General features: G+C 37.7%; 1 protein-coding gene across 4 annotated transcripts in view; it reads right to left on the bottom strand.

Moving 5' to 3' along the window:
- Positions 1 to 20122, bottom strand: part of CTNNA3 (catenin alpha 3) — a 1852175-nt gene that overhangs the window by 1812242 nt on the left and 19811 nt on the right. Inside the window, exon 1 of one of the 4 annotated variants that reach the window (XM_049856012.1) lies at positions 9946 to 10026. The exons of the other annotated variants lie outside the window; for them this stretch is intronic. The gene's annotated coding sequence lies outside the window, so the exon portion shown is untranslated. Of the gene's footprint in view, positions 1 to 9945; positions 10027 to 20122 lie in introns of those variants that run through there. 4 annotated transcript variants of the gene reach the window in all.

The following is a 20122-nucleotide window of genomic DNA, read 5'->3' as shown; positions in this document are numbered from 1 at the left end:
AAAGACATAAATTTATTAAAAAGCAAATGATTGAAAAAAATATGTCAAGTAAATAGCTACCAAAAAAGAGCAGGAGTGGCAATACTAATTCAGATAAAATAGACTGAAACAAAATTCACCACAATGATTAAACAGATAATCCATCATGAAGACATAACCATAATAAATATCTAGCACCCAATGACAGGGCTCCAAAATACATAGAACAAACTTTAACATCACTGAAAAGAGAAATAGACAGTTCCACAATAACAGGAGGCCAATACGCCGCTGTCGTAAAGGACAGAACATATAGAAAGAATCTCAACAAAGATACAGAAGATCTAAAGGTCACAATCAGCCAGCATGACCTCAAAGACATATATATAACACTCCACCCAACAGCTGCAAAGTACACATTCTTTTCCAAAGCACATGGAATGTTCTCCAGAACAGACCACATCTTAGGCCACAAAGCAACCCCCCAAAAAATCCAAAACATTGAGATAACACAAAGTATCTTCTCTGATCACTCCATCAAAGTACAAATTAACAACAGGAAGAGCAAGGAAAAAAAATCAATTACACAGAAATTGAATAACACCCTGCTTAAAAACCGCTGGGTAATAAAAGAAATCAAAGATGGAATCAAAAAATTCCCAGAATCAAAAGAGAATGAAAACACATCATACCAAAACCTTTGCACCACAGCAAAGGCAATGCTTAGAGGTCAATTTACAGCAATAGATGCACACATCAAAAAAGAAGAAAGACAAAACCAAAACATTAGCTACACAACTTGAACAAATAGAAAGAGAACAGCAAAAGAAGCCCACAGCCACCGGCATAAGGGAAATAACAAAGATCAGAGCAGAAATAAATGAAATAGAGACTAGAAAAACAACAGGAAGAATCAACAAAACCAAAAGTTGATTCTTTGAAAGGATCAACAAAATCAACAAACCAATGGCCAAATTGACAAAAGAAAAACAGGAGAGGATGTAAATAACCCAAATAGAAATTAAATCTGGAGACATGACAACAGACCCAAACTGAAATAAAAAAGGATCATAACAGAGTACTATGGAAAACTATACACCAACAAATTTGAAAACCTAGAAGAAATGAAGAAATTTCTAGAAATATCTAACCAAACTAACACAAAATGATGTCAAAAATCTGAACAGACCCATAACAAGAGAAGCGATTGAAAAGGTAATAGAAAAAAAATTCCCAACAAAAAAAAGCCCTGAGCCACTTAAATGCTAGCAAACAGCCATCTAAGATGCATCAGTTGGTCTCAACCCACCTGGAGCAAGGGAGAATGAAGAACATCAAAGGTACAAGGTATTTATGAGCCCAAGAGACAGAGTGGGCCACATAAATCAGAGACTACATCAGCCTGAGACCAGAAGAGCTAGATGGTGCCCAGCTACAACTGATGACTGTCCTGACAGGGAAGGCAATGGAGAACCCCTGAGGAAGCAGGAGAACAGTGAGATGCAGACCTCAAATTCTCATAAAAAGATCAGACTTTATGGTCTGACTGAGACTGGAGGGACCCCAGAGGTCATGGTCCCCAGACTTTCTGTTAGCCCAAGACAGGAACCATTCCCGAGGCCAGCTCTTCAGACAGGGATTGGACTGGACTATGGGATAGAAAATGATACTGCTGAGGAGTGAGTTTCTTGGATCAAGTAGACACATAAGACTATGTAGGCAGCTCGTGTCTGAGGGGGAGATGAGAGGGCATAGGGGGTCGGAAGCTGGCCAAATGGACAAGGAAATAGAGAATGGAGAGTAGTGTGCTATCTCATTAGGAGGAGAACAAGTAGGAGTACATAGCAAGGTGTATATAAATTTTTGTATGAGAGACTGACTTGATTTGTAAACTTTCACTTAAAGCACAATAAAAATTTAAAAAAATAAAAAAGCTCTGACCCAGGTGACTTCACTGGAGAATTCTACCAAACATTCAGAGAAGAGCTTACAACAGTAATACTCAAACTATTTCAGAATATAGAAAATGAAGGAATACTTCTGAATTCATTCTATGAAGCTAGAATAACCCTGATACCAAGACCAGACAAAGACACCACAAAAAAAGAAAATTACAGACCACTACCTCTCATGAATATAGATGTAAAAATTCTCAACAAAATTCTAGCTAATACAATTCAGCATCAAATCAAAAAAGTAATACACCATGACCAGGTGAAATTCATACCAGGTATGCAAGAATGGTTCAATATTAGAAAATCAATCAACATAATCTACCACATAAATAAAAGGAGAGAAAAGAATCACTTGATCATCTCAATTGATGCAGAAAAGGCATCTGACAAAGTCCAACACCCATTCCTGATCAAAACTCTCAATAAAATAGGTATAGAAGAGAAATTCCTCAATGTAATGAAGGGCATCTGTACAAAACCAACAGCCAACATCATTCTTAATAGGGAGACTGAAAACATTCCCCTTGAGGACAGGAACAAGACAAGTATCCCCTTTATCACCACTCCTATTTAACATTGTGCTGAAAGTCCTAGCTAGAGCAATAAGGCAAGAAACAGAAATAAAGCGCATCCAAATTGGTAACGAAAAAGTTAAACTGTCCCTATTTGTGGATGATATAATACTATACATAGAAAACTCAAAAGACTCCACAAGAAAACTACTGGAACTAATAGAAAGATTCAGCAAAGTGGCAGGATACAAGATAAACGTACAAAAATCAGTTGGATTCCTATATACCAATAAAGAGAACAATGAAAAGGAAATCAGTAAAACAACACCATTTATAATAGCCCCCCCAAAAATAAAATACTTAGGAATAAATCTAATCAGGGATGTACAAGATCTATACAAAGAAAACTACAAAACACTATTGCAAGAAACCAAAAAGAGATATATATAAATGGAAAAACACACCACGCTCATGGATAGGTAGGCTCAACATTGTGAAAATGTCAATTCTACCTAAACACCAGAAGGATGTTTACTTGTGTTTTACCAACTATGCAAAGGCATTGGACTGTGTGGATCATAACAAATTATAGATAACATTGTGAAGAATGGGAATTCCAGAACACTTAACTGTGCTTGTGAGAAACCTGTACATAGATGAAGAGGCAGTTGTTCGGACAGAACAAGGAGATACTGAATGGTTTAAAGTCAGGAAAGGTGCACGTCAGCATTGTATCCTTTCACCATACCTATTCAATCTGTATGCTGAGCAAATAATCCAAGAAGCTAGACTATATGAAGAAGAATGGGGCATCAGGATTGGAGAAAGGCTAATTAACAATCTGTGTTATGGAGATGACACAACCTTACTTGCTGAAAGTGAAGAGGATTTGAAGCACTTACTAATGAAGATCAAAGACCACAGCCTTCAATATGAATTGTACCTCAACATAAAGAAAACAAAAATCCTCACAACTGGGCCAATAAACAACATCATGATAAATGGAGAAAATATTGAAGTTGTCAAGGACTTTCATTTTACTTGGATCCACAATCAACAGCCATGGAAGCAGCAGCCAAGAAATCAAAAGACACATTGCATTGGGTAAATCTGCTGCAAAGGATCTCTTTAAAGTCTTGAAGAGCAAAGATGTCACCTTGGAGACTAAAGTGCACCTGACCTAAGCCATGGTATTGTCAATCGCATCATATGCATGTGAAAGCTGGACAATGAATAAGGAAGACCGAAGAAGAACTGATGCCTTTGAATTGTGGTGCTGGCAAAGAATATCGAATATACCGTGGACTGCGAAAAGAGTGAACAAATCTGTCTTGGAAGAAGTACAACCAGAATGCTCCTTTGAAGCAAGGATGGCAAGACTGCATCTTACATACTTTGGACATGTTGTCAGGAGGGATCAGTCCCTGAAGAAGGACATCATGCTTGGCAGAGTACAGGGTCAGCGGAAAAGAAGCAGACCTTCAATGAGGTGGATTGACACAGTGGCTGCAACAATGGGCTAAAGCATAACAATGACTGTAAGGATGGCGCAGAACCAGGAAGCGTTTCGTTCTGTTGTGCATAAAGTCACTAAGAGTCGGAACCAACTTGACAGCACCTAACAACAACAACAACCCAAAACAATCTATAAACCCAAAGCAATCTACAAATACAATGCAATCCTGATCCAAATACCAATAACATTCTTTAAAGAGATGGAAAAACTAATCATTAAGTTTATATGGAAAGGGAAGAGGCCCCAGGTAAGTAAAGCATCACCGAAGAGGAATAAAGTAGGAGGACTCGCACTACCTGACCTCAGAACCTACTATACAGCTACGGTATTCAAAACAGCCTGGTACTGGCATGACGACAGACGTGAAACAGAATTGAGAAAACATGTAAATACATCCACCTACAATCACCTGATCTTCTACAAAGGCCCAACGTCCATCAAATAGGGAAAGATAGTCTTTTTAACAAATGGTGTTGGCAAAACTGAATGCCCATCTGCAAAAAAATGAAACAGGGCCCATACTTCATGCCATACCCAAAAACTAATTCAAAATGGATCAAAGGCCTAAATATGAAATGAAAAACTATAAAGACCATAGAAAAAAAGATAGGATCAACACCAGAGGCCCTAATACACAGGATTAACACGATACAAACCATAACTAACAATACAAAAACTCCAGAAGATAAGCTAGATAACTGGGATCTTCTAAAAATTAAATACTTATGCACATCAAAAGACTTCATCAAAAGAGTAAAAAGAGAACCTACAAACTGGGAAAAAAAATTTTGGCTATTACAAATCTGACAAAGATCTAATCTATAAAATCTACAGGAAAATCCAACAACTCTACAACAAAAAGACAAACAATCCATTTAAAAAATGAGCAAAGGAAATGAACGGACACTTCACCAAAGAAGACATTCAAGGGACTAACAGATAGTTGAGGAAATGCTGGTGATCTCTAGCCATTAACCAAACCCATTGCCATCAAGTCAATTCCAACTCAGAACTGCCCCGTAGAGTTTCCAAGGAACGCCTGGTGGATTTGAGCTGCTGACCTGTTGGTTAGTAGCCATAGCACTTAACCTCTATACCACCAGGTTTTCCCACTAGCCATTAAAAAAAAAAAAAAAATTTTTTAGAGAAATGCAAATCAAAACCACAGTGAGATACCATCTCACCCCAGCATTACTGGCACAAAGCAAAAAACAGGAAATAACAAACGCTGGAGAGGCTGCGGGGAGACTGGAATTCTTATGCACTGCTGGTGGGAATGCAAAATGGTACAACTATTCTGGAGAACGATACGGCTTCTTTAAAAAGGTAGAAATAGAAATATCATATGATCCAGCAAGCCCACTCCTGGGAATATAACCTAGAAAAATAAGGGCCATCACGCAAATAGACACATGCACACTCATATTCATTGCAGAATTGCTCACAATAGCAAAAAGATGGAAACAATCTACATGCCCATCAATAGATGACTGGATAAACAAACTATGGTACATATACACAATGGAATACTACACAACAATAAAGATCAATGATGAATCTGTTAAGCATCTCACAGCATGGATGAATCTGGAGGGCATTAAGCTGAGTGAAATAAGCCAATCACAAAAGAACAAATATTGTATGCGACCACTACTATAAAAACTCATGAAATGGTTTATACACAAAAGGAAACAATCGTTGATGGTTACAAGGGAGGGGAGAGGCGGAGATGGAAAAACACTAAATAGACACTAGATAAGTAGTAACTTTGGGTAAGGGTTAGGGTAAGGGTGAGACAGTACACAATACTGGGGAAGTCAGCACAACTTGTCCAACACAAGGTCACGGAAGCTCCACAGACACATCCAAATGCCCCATGGGACTGAATTTCTGGGCTGAGCGCTGTGGGAACCATTGCCTCGGGGAACAACTAGCTTAACTGGCATAATATAATTTATAAAGAAAGTGTTCTACATTCTACCTTGGTGAGTAATATCTGGGGTCTTAAAAGCTTGTGAGCAGCCTTCTAAGATACTCCACTGGTCTCACCCCGTCTGGAGCAAGGGAGAATGAAGAAAACCAAAGACACAAGGGGAAGATCAGTCCAAAGGACTACTGGACCACAACTACCACAGCCTCCACCAGACTGAGTCCAGCACAACTAGATGGTGCCCGGCTACCATCACTGACTGCTCTGACAGGGATCACAATAGAGAGTCCCAGACAGAGCTGGAGAAAAATGTTGAACAAAATTCTAGCTCACATAAAAAGACCAGACTTACTGGCCTGACAGAGACTGGAGAGACCCCAAGAGTATGGCCCCCTGATACCCTTTTAGTTCAGTAATGAAGTCACTCCTGAGGTTCACCCTTCAGCCAAAGATTAGACAGGCGCACAAAACAAAGCTAGACTAATGGCGCACACCAGCCCAGGGGCAAGGACTAAAAGGCAGGAGGGGACAGGAAAGCTGATGATTGGGAACCCAAGGTGGAGAAGGGAGGGTGTTGACCTGTGGTGGGGTTGGTAACCAATGTCACAAAACAATATGTGCATTAATTGTTTAATGAGAAGCTAGTTTATTCTGTAAATCTTCATCTAAAGTACAATAATAAATAAACCCTATGGAGTGCAGTTCTACTCTGAAACAAATGGAGTAGCTATGAGTCATAATTGAGTTGATGGCAACTGGTTTTAGTTTTTTGGTTTATATACATTTAGTCCATCATCAGGCTTCTGCTGATATCCATAGGCCCTAAATGGATAACATTAGAGTGAAGTTCTTTTGAGTCATTCTCTCACTAGGTTCTCTGAACTAATGGTTTCAAAAGTTAATTTGCTTTTCTTAAAGGTCCTTGACCCCTTCCGATATATCACTCAGTTTATTTGGTGCCTAAGCCCTATTTAATAACATTTTGCTTCCCATGTTTCATACCTGTGTGTCCAGGTTATCCTCATATCTTGTAAGTTATGTTATCGTTTTAATGTACAGTTTTTTCTGGCAAGAACTCTAAGTCAAACCACATAGGTATTTACAGTTCATAACTATGAAAGCACAAGTTTTGAGCATTTTGTTTTTGTACTGCTGCTAAAAACAGAATAAAAAGGAGCCAAATGATTGTCCCCAATTCATTGTATGGATATCTGAAGCAATCACTGAAAATCCTTAGCAAATGTTTAACTGTTACACTCTTGGCCTTTTCAGATACTACTATGTGAAAGCAGATTTCTAAGCTCGTTCACTTACATAAGCACAGTTAATTATGGCATTGAGCATGAAGGCCAGAGACTTCAATATAGTAGATATTTTATGAGTATTTCAAGATCAAAGTCCGTCACACAGTTCTGACTCTGTATTCCTCTCTCCCACCCAGCAGCTTTTTTCCCAATTAGATTGATCAGTGAATTTCAACCTAGCAGAAGCTGAAATTCAAACTAAATTTGCCACTAGTATAAAAGGAAGAACCCACCCACCCAAGCAGAGTAGCTAATCCCATGACAAAAATCTCAGGAAAAAAATAAAACACTAGGATACTTCACAGATTCATATGCAATTGCTAAATCTATTTTATTTTAAACATTGACTTGATCATCTCTGTTCTAATATGTACAAGTTTGACCTTTTTTGGATAACTTCTTGTGGTTTCCAAAAAACGATGCCTCTTTAATCTTTCTTCTGAATTGGGTAACAGACCAAATTTTTTCTGCTCCTAGAAATCTTGGAGTCACCTTTATGCCCATATAAATCAGTGAGTGGGTTAAAAGGGCAGCAGTTCTCCACTTTTTTCTTTTTTTTTTCCATCAAAACACAAGTGGCATTTAAAGTGTATCTAACATTCAACATCCAACAAACTCTCTCCACTCTGGGCTGCCAGCCTAGGTAAGGAAGGCCTCTGGTTTGCATGAAATTTCCCATAACATTTCTGCATTTTCTCTCCCATCAATCCATAAATACACAGGTGTCATGAAATCATAGTTGAGAACTGCTGCTTTTTTTTTTTTTTTGCCTTATTCCTGGCTCTGTTTTATATCCTTATACTGAAATATCTTTCTCCTTCCACTCCATTTTTAATTTATCCTACCTAGAATTTCTTGTAGCCTTGTAAGTCACCTTAACTCCTTTCTAGAACCAGGCAAAGAATAAATACGTGTTCCATGTATCTGTAAAAGCAACCTCTTCCCATTTACCCTAAAACTTTAACTCCTTCCTGCCTCTCAAATATTCTCTGTCATAATTGAAAATACAAGCATCAAAATCCAGGAGTTTCTTCTTCGTTGCTTTTATCAATTCTCTGTTCAAAAAATATTTAGGGCTAAATACAAAAAAGTATCAGTGCATAATTTAAGTTTGTTGTTTTTAGATGCCATCGAGTCAGTTCCAACTCATAGTGACCCCATGCACAACAGGACAAAACATTGCCAGGTCCTGTGTCATCCTCACATTGTGGCTATGTCTGAGCCCACTGTTGCAGCCACTGTGTCAACCCATCCTGTTGAGGGTCTTCCTCTTTTCCATCGACCCTTGACTTTACCAACCATTATATCTTCCTCCAGGGACTGGTCCCTCCTGATAACACGTCCAAAGTACGAAAGACAGTCTCACCATTCTTTCCTTGCTTCTAAGGAGCAGGAGCATTCTGGCTGTGCTTGTTCTAAGACAGATTTGTTTGTTCTTCTGGCTATTCACCGTATATTCAATATTCTTCACCAACGCTGTAATTCAAAGGCATCAAATCTTCTTCGGTCTTCCTTTTCCATTGTCCAGCTTTTATATGCACATACCCAAAAAATAAAATAAACCAAACCCGCTGTCATCCAATCAATTCCGACTCATAGGGACCTTTTGGACAGAGTAGAAATGCCCCATAGGGTTTTCTAGGAGCAGCCGGTGGATTTGAACTGTCAACCTTTTGGTTAGCAGCCAAGCTCTTAACCACTGCACCACCAGAGCTCCTCACATGTCAGGTGCACCTTAGTCCTCAAGGTGGTATCTTAGCTTTTTAACATTTTAAAGAGGCCTTTTGCAGCACATTTGCCCAATGCAATACGTCCCTTGATCTCTTGACTACTTCCTCCATGAGCATTGATTGTGGATCCAAGTAAAACGAAATCCTTTACAACTTCAATCTTTTCTCCGTTTATCATGACGCTGCTTATTGGCTCACTTGTGAGAATTTTTGTTTTCTTTATGCTGAGGTGTAATCCATAGTGAAGGCTGTGGGCTTTGATCTTCATCACTAAGTGCTTCAAATCCTCTTCGCTTTCAGCAAACAAAATTGGATTATTTGCATATTGCATATTGTTAATGAGTCTTCCTCCAATCCTGATACCACCTCTTCTTCAGGTAGTCCAACCTCCTGGATTATCTGCTCAGCATACAGATTGAATATATACAGCGAAAAAATAAAACGCTGATTTTAAATGATTTGCACAAATAAGCAACCTGCTTGATGTACAGCTTTTATCTAAATGACATAGATCCTCCAGAGCCCTGTATACAGTTACTCAAATAGTAATAGCTTAGTTACACAGTAGAAATTTTTAAATGATCTGATGTTAGACTACTATAGCTTGGCCATTGGCACACGAGAATTTACTGCAGTGCTATTTTTAAAACCACTAATAAACACTCCAAGTAACAGAATTAAACCTCTGCTCAACTGAGTCTTCCTGAGTTCTTGTGAAAGAAAAAAAATGTGTAAGAGAGCCGCATTTTTATCTAAATATGAACTGCCTGCAAATCTACTTGGAAAAGCAGACTATAAAAATTGGAACTTTCATTCGGCAGTCAAGAGTTTAGTTCTATCAAAAGGAAAATTCGTTACAAGTTTTAAATGCATACAACATAGTAGTTTCTTTCGTATTTCATAGAAATAATGTCCTTTCATTGCCCCCAAAGTTATCTAACCAAGCAACAGATAATCTATAATTATTAGGATTTGCCCTACAGCAAAGTTTGATTTAAAAAGTTGGACACTTCACTCACCTACAGCAGGACAGAGTACGTATTGCCCATATACAGATATTAAACCAATTGTCTAAGCAACTTCTTGTGTTTAGAAATTCAGTGCCACTATTACAGCTCACAATTTGGCTTATGATGCATTTGTAAGCAAACAGGCCGACAAGTACCCTAGTGTATTTCAGGATGAGTGACAGGACACAGTGGCTCAAGCAGGAAGGGGGGATGGGTGTCTTAAAGCAACATGCCAGTGAAGGGCAACTTCCACCAGCAGAATCAGACTAGAAATCATAGTCTTCAAATGTACAAGGAAATTATTTGAAATAATTCAGTATAAACTTTTTAACATAACTTTCATGTGCCCAAAACACTGTAAATCTAAAGTTGCTTTGAGAATTTGTAAGAGTGGAAAGAAAAAAAATTTTTAAACAGACATGTTATATGATACTTCTCTGAACCTATTCAGTGTTTAAATTACTTAAGAATATGCTAGTTATGTGTAACAGAAATTGAATCAGGGTACCCAGAGAAAAGCCATTCCTACCTCACCTCCAGAAACTTGCCAATCACTCTTACAACAGTAATTTAAGAATAACTAATGAAATTAATTTAAATATCTTGGATTCACCAGAATTGCTATTGGGAATGAGAACAGGAGATCCAAACATTTTGCCTCCTTCTGTGTTCCTTCTCTATGGTCTGCTTCCATGACAAAAGAAAAGACCAAAAGACTAGGAAATTCCAATTATGGGCATTTCCATATTCACCTTGTGCTGGAAAATATTCCTCTAAGTGATATATTGGCTCCATTCTTCACTTTTTCTTTTACCTATATATTTCCTATATTATAGCACAGTCCTGCACTGCTCAACCCTTTTAGAGTTAGTACAGCTATCTGTTCTTAAAAAAAAAATTATGTAATCCCTCATGTAACCAGCAGAGGATGCGATTCAACACGGAAATCCCACAGCATTCCACCCAATGATGTTTACACTTCAACTAGCAACTGCGGCACACCATCTCAACTTTCTTAGTAAATATGTTTAGAAATATCCCGTTTTATTTTGCCCGTAAAAATGTGGCCGAAGATTTGTGTTTAATGCTTCTCACCTGTGACAAACTCCACCATTATTTCTCTCCCTAGCCACTCAATCAGATGCAGCCTCCAGGTACTGAGGAAAACCACCAGAAGGTGAAGAACTAGAGGACCAGGTTCAGCCATCAAAATGACTTTCTACAATCCTAAATTTTTCTGGGACAAAAACCAAGCATATGAACAAACAACCATAAAACTCCACATAAAGATTCCAAACCACGTTAGAAAATCCAAAATAGATACCAAAGAAAACAGAACACAAAACTAAACTACAAAATAGTAGCTTCTATTCACTGTATTTCATAGAAATAATGTCTTTTCATTTCCCCCAAAGTTATCTAACCAAGCAACAGATAATCTATAATTACTAGAACTTGCCTTAAAGCAAAGTTTGATTGTAAAAAGTTTGATTTTAAATCTATCTTCAAAATTATATATTTGTTAACTGTTAACAAGTATTTTCTAATTGCCCTGTTTAATATTTGCTAACTCTCCAATATATATTAGGAGCTACGGGCTAATTTTAAAACCTATGCTTCCTGTTATCTCAACACTATTGTTTTTCTCATGAGCACGCAGTGTTATAGCTAACAAACTTCTCATACTATCTATAAAGTCTTTGTTTTATAAACCAATCTCACTTCAGTTTGGAAAATGTGACTATCAACTTACCTGATTCACTCTAAAAAAAAGCCTTTACTATCTAATTTGCTAAAATTATTAACCACCACAAATTTATCTTGACTGAAAATAACGTTTCTATACTTCTCTGAGGAGGGAGCCTTGGTGGCACAGTGGCTCCGAGCTTGTCTGCTAACCAAAATGCTGGCAGTTCAAATCCACCAGCTGCTTCTTGGAAGCCATAGGAGGCAGTTCTACTCTGTCCTATAGGGTCGCTATGAGTCAAAATTCACTCAATAGCCATGGGTTTGGTTTTTGGTTTGTTTCTCTGAAGCTACTGTACACCAAATGTCAAACTTATTAAATTTACCAAGGCAAAAATAATTTTAAAAAAATAGATCTAAAGGCTCAAAGGGTGATCTCTCCTTTCTTGCTCTCAGAGTTGTCACTAATGACACATCCTTTCTGCTAACATATTAAATTTTTCTAACAGAAGAGAAATAATCATTTTTTCCTCCTCCTCAATTGTCATTCAAAATAGGAAATTATGGTTTCTTTCCCTTAAAGGGAATTCCATTTCTGATCATAAATGCAAGTTTTGGGTTCTTCACTGAAATAAATGGTGCTATAATTATTTCTCATACCTCCAGGTGCCAGTTTTTCCTCATATAAGTAAAGTCTTCAACTTGCTGGTTTTTTTCATGAAGTTTTATCTTTTCTTTCATTTTCTAAACTGATACTATACTATCAGTTTCCATAGTGTGAAACAGATATTTAGAATTATTTCCAAAGTTAATTTATAGAATACGTATCCAGGAGAAAAGTCAAAAGTCATTTTTGTCCACATTTTGCTTATCCTTTTGGCCCATCATCCACACATTTGGAACTATCCAGGCAACTGATATTTTCAAAGGTTCACTTAATTCCACTTTATCTCCCTACTGTTTGGTTCCTAACACAGGCTCTCCCGAGCCTTTTTTTTTTTTTTTTTTTTTAAACAATAATGCTCTTGGTTGTGGGGGAGATTGAATAACTGGTAAACATATACTAAACCCAAACCAAACCCATTGCCCTCGAGTAGATTCCCAACTTATACCAACCCTAGAAGACAGGATTTCCAAGGCTGCAATCTTTATGGGGAGCCCTAGCAGTGCAGTGGTTAAGACCTTGGCTGTGAACCAAAAGGTTGGCAGTTCAAATCTACCAGTCACTACTTGGAAACCCTAAGAGGCAACAGGTTTGGTTTGGTTGGTTTAATCTTTACAGAAGCAGATTGCCACATCTTTCTCCCACAGAGTGGCTGGTGGATTCAAACCACCTACTCTTCCATTAGCAGCTGAGCACTTAACGACTGTGCCACCAGGGCTCCTTGAACATCCTACTTACTTAAAATAATCCTTTTTACTTTTAGAAAAAATACTACCCTCCAATTTATGCTCTCTTTGAATTTTCAATACATTTTGCACATATGTTCATTTCATCCTCAAAACAATTTATTACCTCCCTAAACTATTGCAGTGGGCTTGTAACAGAGTCTACAGTAAGCTCTGCTCTGAGTAACATTAGGTATGTTCAGTCTGAGGTAACAGTGACAAGTGCAAATGCATTATATCCTATGGAAATGCGGACTACAGGCATTTAGGAGAAAAATCAAGCCTAGAGATATAGATTTGGTCATTATCCATCTGTACACCCTAAACCATGAGACTAGATGAACTGTCCCTAGGTTGAAAGCAGATGGAGATAAGGCAGTCAAGGATAGTGCTTTGCAAAACAAGTATCCGTGAGGGATAGGAGCAGAAGAGAAATCATGAAAAGAATAGACAGAAAAGTAAGACAAACTAGGTTGGAATTCAAGTTTTACTTTACGCTGCTCAGCCTCATCTACGTTGACCCTGTTTTCCTCATGTTGTAAAATGAGACCTGTAAAACTGCTACGAAGAGCGATTACTTATAAACTCACATGAAGAATCTAATGAAGTACTAACAACAGTGCTAGAAAATTCATTCATTGGTTGTTGTTTGTGGAAAAATGTTTTTCCTTTTGTGGAGTTCTGCTTTTCCAAACCAAAATGTTACTGAATTTTAGAGGGCTGCTATGAGAGAGACCAAATGGGGTTCCCACCTGATTTAAAAATGGACAAAGAGTCATTAATGTTCACACATTTTATGTAACAAATTGAATCTCTTTCACCGAGGGAAGTCATCCAGCCCTTGATAATAATGTATAACTAAGCAACAAGGAGACATGGTTCTCAAATGGAAGAGCTTAAGAGTTGCTTCCAAAGTTGTGACAAATGCTTAATAGAGAAAATGAAAGACTAACACATATTAATAAGTTGTGCCTATTTAAAGGAACTAGAACAGGATTGTTAAAGAATAGAATACTGAACTAAAGGCAAAACAGTGACAATAAATAAAAAATAGAAACCTCTGTGTCTTGTTCCCACGTAAGACTTATGGAGTTGTGCCAACCTTCATTCCAGAGCTGGGAGCCTTCTGGTCTCTGAGGCAATAATAGAGAGGAAGGAAATCCTTTCTCCCACACTCTCTGTTTCCAAAGATAATAACAGAAAACTAGAGTAATGGATTTCACTAGCAAGTAAAAAAAAAAAAAATTTTTTTTATGTTTATTTTACTCACGTGCCCATTTACTCTCTAAAAGCCAAGTTCACCGTTTTGCATCATAGAGCCTAAGAAATATATCTATGAAAACAAAGCCAAATTTTGTAAAACTCATAACATCCCTAAATTGTCCGAAAAACAACTGCTATATTTGCTAAACTTAAGCTACATCATTCCTGTAGAGCCTTCAATTCTATTCAAAAAAATAAAGTTTATCACAAAGTAAGGTAAAATAATTAAACTCAATCCTAAACGTAATTAATCGCATTTCTTCAACGCTAAATGATAACCCTGCTGGACAATCTGAATTCCCTCACTCCCTCATCTTTCCCCCCCTCCCCGGCTTTTATTCCTCTGGGTCTTAGGTGCACAGAATTAGACTAACAATCAATCATGCTCCCCAGTTCAAGGCATATTGGTGGAACTGGTCCATGTAAAGCCTCTGTTTTGTTTTCTTTCTTGTCATATTTTATATCCCCCATCCTCAGTTCATTCCCTTCCCCACTTCCCACAGGTATCCAAAATGCCACTGAATTTTAGTATTTAATACATGCCTTCCAAACCAACTTTCCATAATTTTCTTTACATTTACATGTACATAGCTTTATGTGTGCATGGATTTTTAAATGTATACGAACAATATTATACTTCCCATCTCTTTCTACTTCTGTTTTGTTTTGTTTTTTACTCAACGTTACATTTTTGAGATTCATGTGGAACTACATACATGTGACAAACTCGGCAGCTCGACTCACTCAACATGTATTCCCACCTCACTCTCCCTTGCCTTTCTCTACTATGGAAACTGAACACTTGATTTCCCAGCCTTCTTTGCAACTTGGAATGTCATGTGATGGAGTTCTGGCCAATGAGATATCTGCTGAGGGGGTTCCTGGTAAAGCTTTTGCTTTCCCTATAAAAAGGAGGTCAGAGATGGCCTTTGGCCCTTCCTTCTTCTGTTTGGGGGGCAATAAGGCAATCTCAATGCAAAGCTGAGGAGGAAGGATGGAAAAGCAGAATACAGAAAGAGCTTGGGTCCTTGATGCCATCAGCTTTGAGCTTCTTACTTCCAGACTTCTTGCTAATTCAGAAAAATGAGTCCCCAACTAATATAACTGATTTAGTGTGTTCCTTTGTTTTCTGATACATAGTATTCTACGAGGTGCATTTGTGACATATTTTATCTACCCATACCCCTATTCAGGGACATACCCCATAGCAAGGATACTTTGCTACAGGAAATGATGCTGTAATAAACATTTTCATATATGTCTCTTTGAGTATCTATGCAAGAGTCCTTCTGGTATGTACAGTCAAAAATGGAATTTCTGGGTCAGAATGTATGTGAGTATTCAATATTGAATAAGCCAAACTGGTCTCCAAAATAACATCACCAGTAGAGCATGTGAGTTCATACCTCCCATATCCTCAAAAGATATTACATGTTTTTTTGTTTTTTTTTGTACATTTCTTTTTTACTAAAAAAGGAGAAAAGTAAAATTAGGGAAAATCCTATATAAAAAATTTAGAGAAGTTAAAAAAAAAAACATTATTGAAGGCAAAAGTAAATAAATAAAAAACTATTCATTTATAAATAAAGTTGACAAACAGAATAATCCAAAGTTGTTGGTAACTATAATTCAATTATATTGTGGGCTAAATATTTATCGATGGGCCTGGGAATTTTTTTTTTTTAATTGTGTTTTAGGTGAAATTTTACAGCACAAATTAGTTTTTCATTCAAAAATTTATGCACAAATTGTTTTGTGACATTGGTTGCAATCCCCAAAATGTTTCAGCACTCTCCCCATTTCCCTTTCCACCCTGGTTCTCCATGTCCATTTGTCCAGTTTTCCTGCCCGTTCTTCTTTTCTTTGCTTTTGGGTAGGTGTTGCCCATGTGGTCTCATATACTTGATTGAACTAAGAACCACATTCCTCATATGTGGTATTGTTTGTTTTATAGGCCTGTCTAATCACTGGCTGAAAGGTAGACTTGAGGAGTGGCTTCAGTTCTGAGTTAGCAGGGTGTCCAGGGGCCATAGTCTCGGGAGTTCCTCCAGTCTCTGTCAGATCAGTAATTCTGGTCTTTTTTGTGTGAATTTGAATTTTGTTCTAGGTTTTTCTGCCACTCTGTCTGCGACCTTCTATTGTGATCCCTGTCAGAGTGGTCAGTGGCGGTAGCCAGGCACTGTCTGTTCTTCTGGGCTCAGGCTGGTGGAAACTGTGGTTCGTGTGCTCCATTAGTCCTTTGGACTAATAGTTTCCTTGTGTCTTTGGTCGGCATTTTAACTTTTATCAAATGGTAGGTGCAAAGTGGATCTCATAGTTTTAATTTGCATTTCTGATTACCAATGTAATTGATTATCTCTTCTTTGGTTGATTACCCATTCAAGTATCCTTTCTGTGAATTGCCTACTTGTATTCTTTACTCATTTTTCTCCTGGGCTATTCTTTTTCTTATTGACTTCCGAGAATATCCTACATATTTTAGATAGAATCCTTTGTCAGTAATATTCCTTGCAAATACTGTATTATCTCCCTGCTTGATATGTCTCTCTGTGTCTAGGATACCCTCCCGTGAACATTCCACCAGCTGTATATGAAAGTTCCATTTTCTTCACATCCTTATCAATAAATACTAGGTTATTGTCAGATAGTAATTTTTACAAATCTAATGGGTATGATAAAGCATCTCGTCATTGTTTTAATTTGTATTTATTCAATAATTAATGAAGCCATCTAAGCTAAGGAAGGAAGAAGAATGGGCAACAATAATGTAATCCGCCCTCTATGGATGGGTTGTAAATATATCCTCTCAATTGGTATCTTTCATTTATCTTCTTTTTTGATGGTTTATTTTTTCCCACCAAAAAAAAAGTTTTTATCAATGTAATGTAAAAGTTTTATCAATGTAATTAATTATTTCCTTCTTTTACTTTATGGCTTATGTCTTGGAAGTCTTATTTAAGAAATTATTTCCTAAGACATAAATATATTCTCCTATATTTTTTCTCTGGCAGAGTGTAATCACAGGGATCAACAACCAATGTATTTAATATTTGCATATGCATAAATGCAAAACTATATAATATACCCTAAAGCCAAAGGCACCAAAGTTAAAGAATTAATCAAAGTTGAAAAGAATTACCCAGGGATGACTACGTATTACAGATGAATTTTGAGCTGGGACTTTAAACTATATTAATGGACACAGGTTAGCAAAGAAAAAAAGGATGCAGGAATCAAAGAATCACCAAGCTTTATACTCTTTCATAAATAGATCTTTATTGATCTAAGCAATATATTCAAAGCTGCAGAGCATAATACTCTAGGAAATCATATGCCATCTTCTCAGGTCAAAACATCTTAGAAAAAGAAAAAAGAAACTTTCACAGGACTTGAGGATTATAAAACAAAGTATGTTATGACGCCATGTCTGTAAAGTACACATGTACATGTAGCCGTTATTAGTAGGCCTGCTTCACTAATTTTGGGGGGAAATGAGTTCACACCTATTAATTTTTCAGATTAAGACTACTTTCCACTTGCAAAGCTGACAGAAAGTCCAGTCTGTCTCTTATCCTTCAAATTATTCAAGAACTCTGGAGGGTTGCTCAATTTGAACGCCTCAGAGAGAGAAAATCAGGGAATCTGATTAAAACACAAGAGGGCCCTGTAGCAGGCTGCTGGTGTTCTGCAGCCAGCACCCAGATGACTGATGAAAACTGAACCCAGCAGTCGGGTATGGCCTTTCCTCCTCTGCTCTTGCCATTGCTCCTGCAGATCCCAACAGGTGTCACAGTAATCCTGAAGCGAGAAACAGCATTGTCGTTCAAAGCAGCCTATCCTTCTTAGGATCTGCTATGAGCCAGCACCTACAGCTTTTTCGTTTACCTAGCGTGTCTATAGTAGATGGGTCAGTAGGGCCTTCAAGTTCCAGCCACACGCATGCCAAAAACAGTCTCTCCCTTTGTGTAGTGCAGGTCAAAAGGGGGCACCTAGCTTAAGAATCTTTGATGCCCTTTCTCACCAGTAAATACTAATCAGGATGGGCTCAATATATTAAAAAAAACTTTCTAATAACAAGTGTATTTAAAAGGAAGGAGTCCAGGTCTACACTCCATTCTGAAAGTTCCTGGAACCTTTCCAAATTTCCTCCAATCTTTTCAGAGTTGGTCAGCACTGCGGTCAAAGGGAAACCTGGGAGGGGTAACCTTAGTTAAATCATGAAAAATACCCAAAAGGATGATACGGATTTCACTGATGATTTCCAAACACCTGGGAAGAATTTCCCTTACTTTGAAGTGGCCATATAGGAAAAAAAAAAAAAATAAGAATTCTAGTCTAAGTATGTCCCAAATGTGGTATGGGACATAACTTACACCAAAAAGTTATCTGTTATTTATCTGAAATTCAAATTAAACTGGATGTCCTGTATTTTTACTTGCTAAATCTGGCCACTCTACCTTACCTACTTCATGTATGGTATAAACTGGGGGGAGGAGGAAAATGGAACCCATTTGTGCCTAAATCTAAAGCTGTCACAGAGTCTGACCCTCACATCTGTGCACCCTCACATCCTGCCAGAGACTTGGTGCTGGCAGCCCTTACCGAACAGAAGCTGCTTCTAGATGGCCAAAGCTGTTTTCCGTATCCACCTCCCAGCACAGCACTGTTATCTATACTGATTTGGAAAGTTTTAGCTCACAGAAACATAACTCAGGGATGAAAGGGTACAAGGAAAGAATGACATATTGTGCCATGGGATATAAAAACCCCCAACAGGAGGGGCAGATACAAGAGAAACACTGGCCAAGGGTAGTCTGGAGATCAGTTTTTTATTCATCCAGGTTGATTCAAACTATCTAGGATTAAATTTGCCTCCAAGTAGAAGATAAAACAACAGGAATAGGAGAAAAGCTGCCCCACTAGATACTTACCTCCAGGAGCTCAGAAATTTAGTGAGGTATTTGCCCTCCATTTTAAGATCTGAGAGGATGATTCTGGAGTACCAAAGTTGACAGTGATGGAGTTCAAAGATGACACACAAAACTCACTAATGACAGGCATCTGGACTGAATAAATCTCATTATCCAAAAATCAGCAAGTAGAAAAAAATCCAAAATTAAAAGACTGTAAGACCTAAAAGAGGATGACAATGTCATAAAGATGCTAAGGGAAATTATCCCTGAGACCAAAGAAAATTTAGAATACATCTACCGTGAGTTCCCAGTGAAATACTCAAAAACACCAATTCTAGGGAAAATAGAGATAAAATCATGGCTAAATAAATGAAAAAGAAAATTGACTGAAGTGAGAGGTCAATACAAAAACAGACCTGGCAAGGATTAAAAAAAAAAATCCTGCCAAACCAAAGAGACAATAAGATAATTAAAATCTGAATTGGAGGAGTCATTCTCTTCTTTATCTCCTGCCTCCCTCCTATCGACTTTATCACCCAGACAGCAAAGGAAGCAAAGACTGGAACTGCAACCCTGGACTTAATTCCTATCAACAAAGAGGAATACGTTAGTGAAGCGGAAGTGATAAGAACCTTGGAGAAAATTGAACATATCACCTTATAGTTCACTGCAACGGAGGAAGAAAACACAAGGCAGAGTAAGACAAGTATCTTAAACTGTTAGCAGTTCAGAGAAAATATAAGTATGTACCAGAGCCACAGACTGTAAGAGGAAAGATAGATTTAAAAAAATAAAGCCACCACTGCAATCACAGATGAGGAAAAAATGAGCGAGAACGTACACAAATAACTCAACGTGGTATACAAGGAGCTTCCTAATGAGCCGAGATTTTTAATGGGCAGACAAAAGAAGGAAAAAGGATGGAGGTAAGGATG

The sequence above is a fragment of the Elephas maximus genome, chromosome 16 (genome assembly GCF_024166365.1).
Source record: "Elephas maximus indicus isolate mEleMax1 chromosome 16, mEleMax1 primary haplotype, whole genome shotgun sequence".
Taxonomy (NCBI): domain Eukaryota; kingdom Metazoa; phylum Chordata; class Mammalia; order Proboscidea; family Elephantidae; genus Elephas; species Elephas maximus.
Note: the sequence above shows the minus strand (reverse complement) of the source record. Positions and strands in the feature narration are given on the sequence as shown.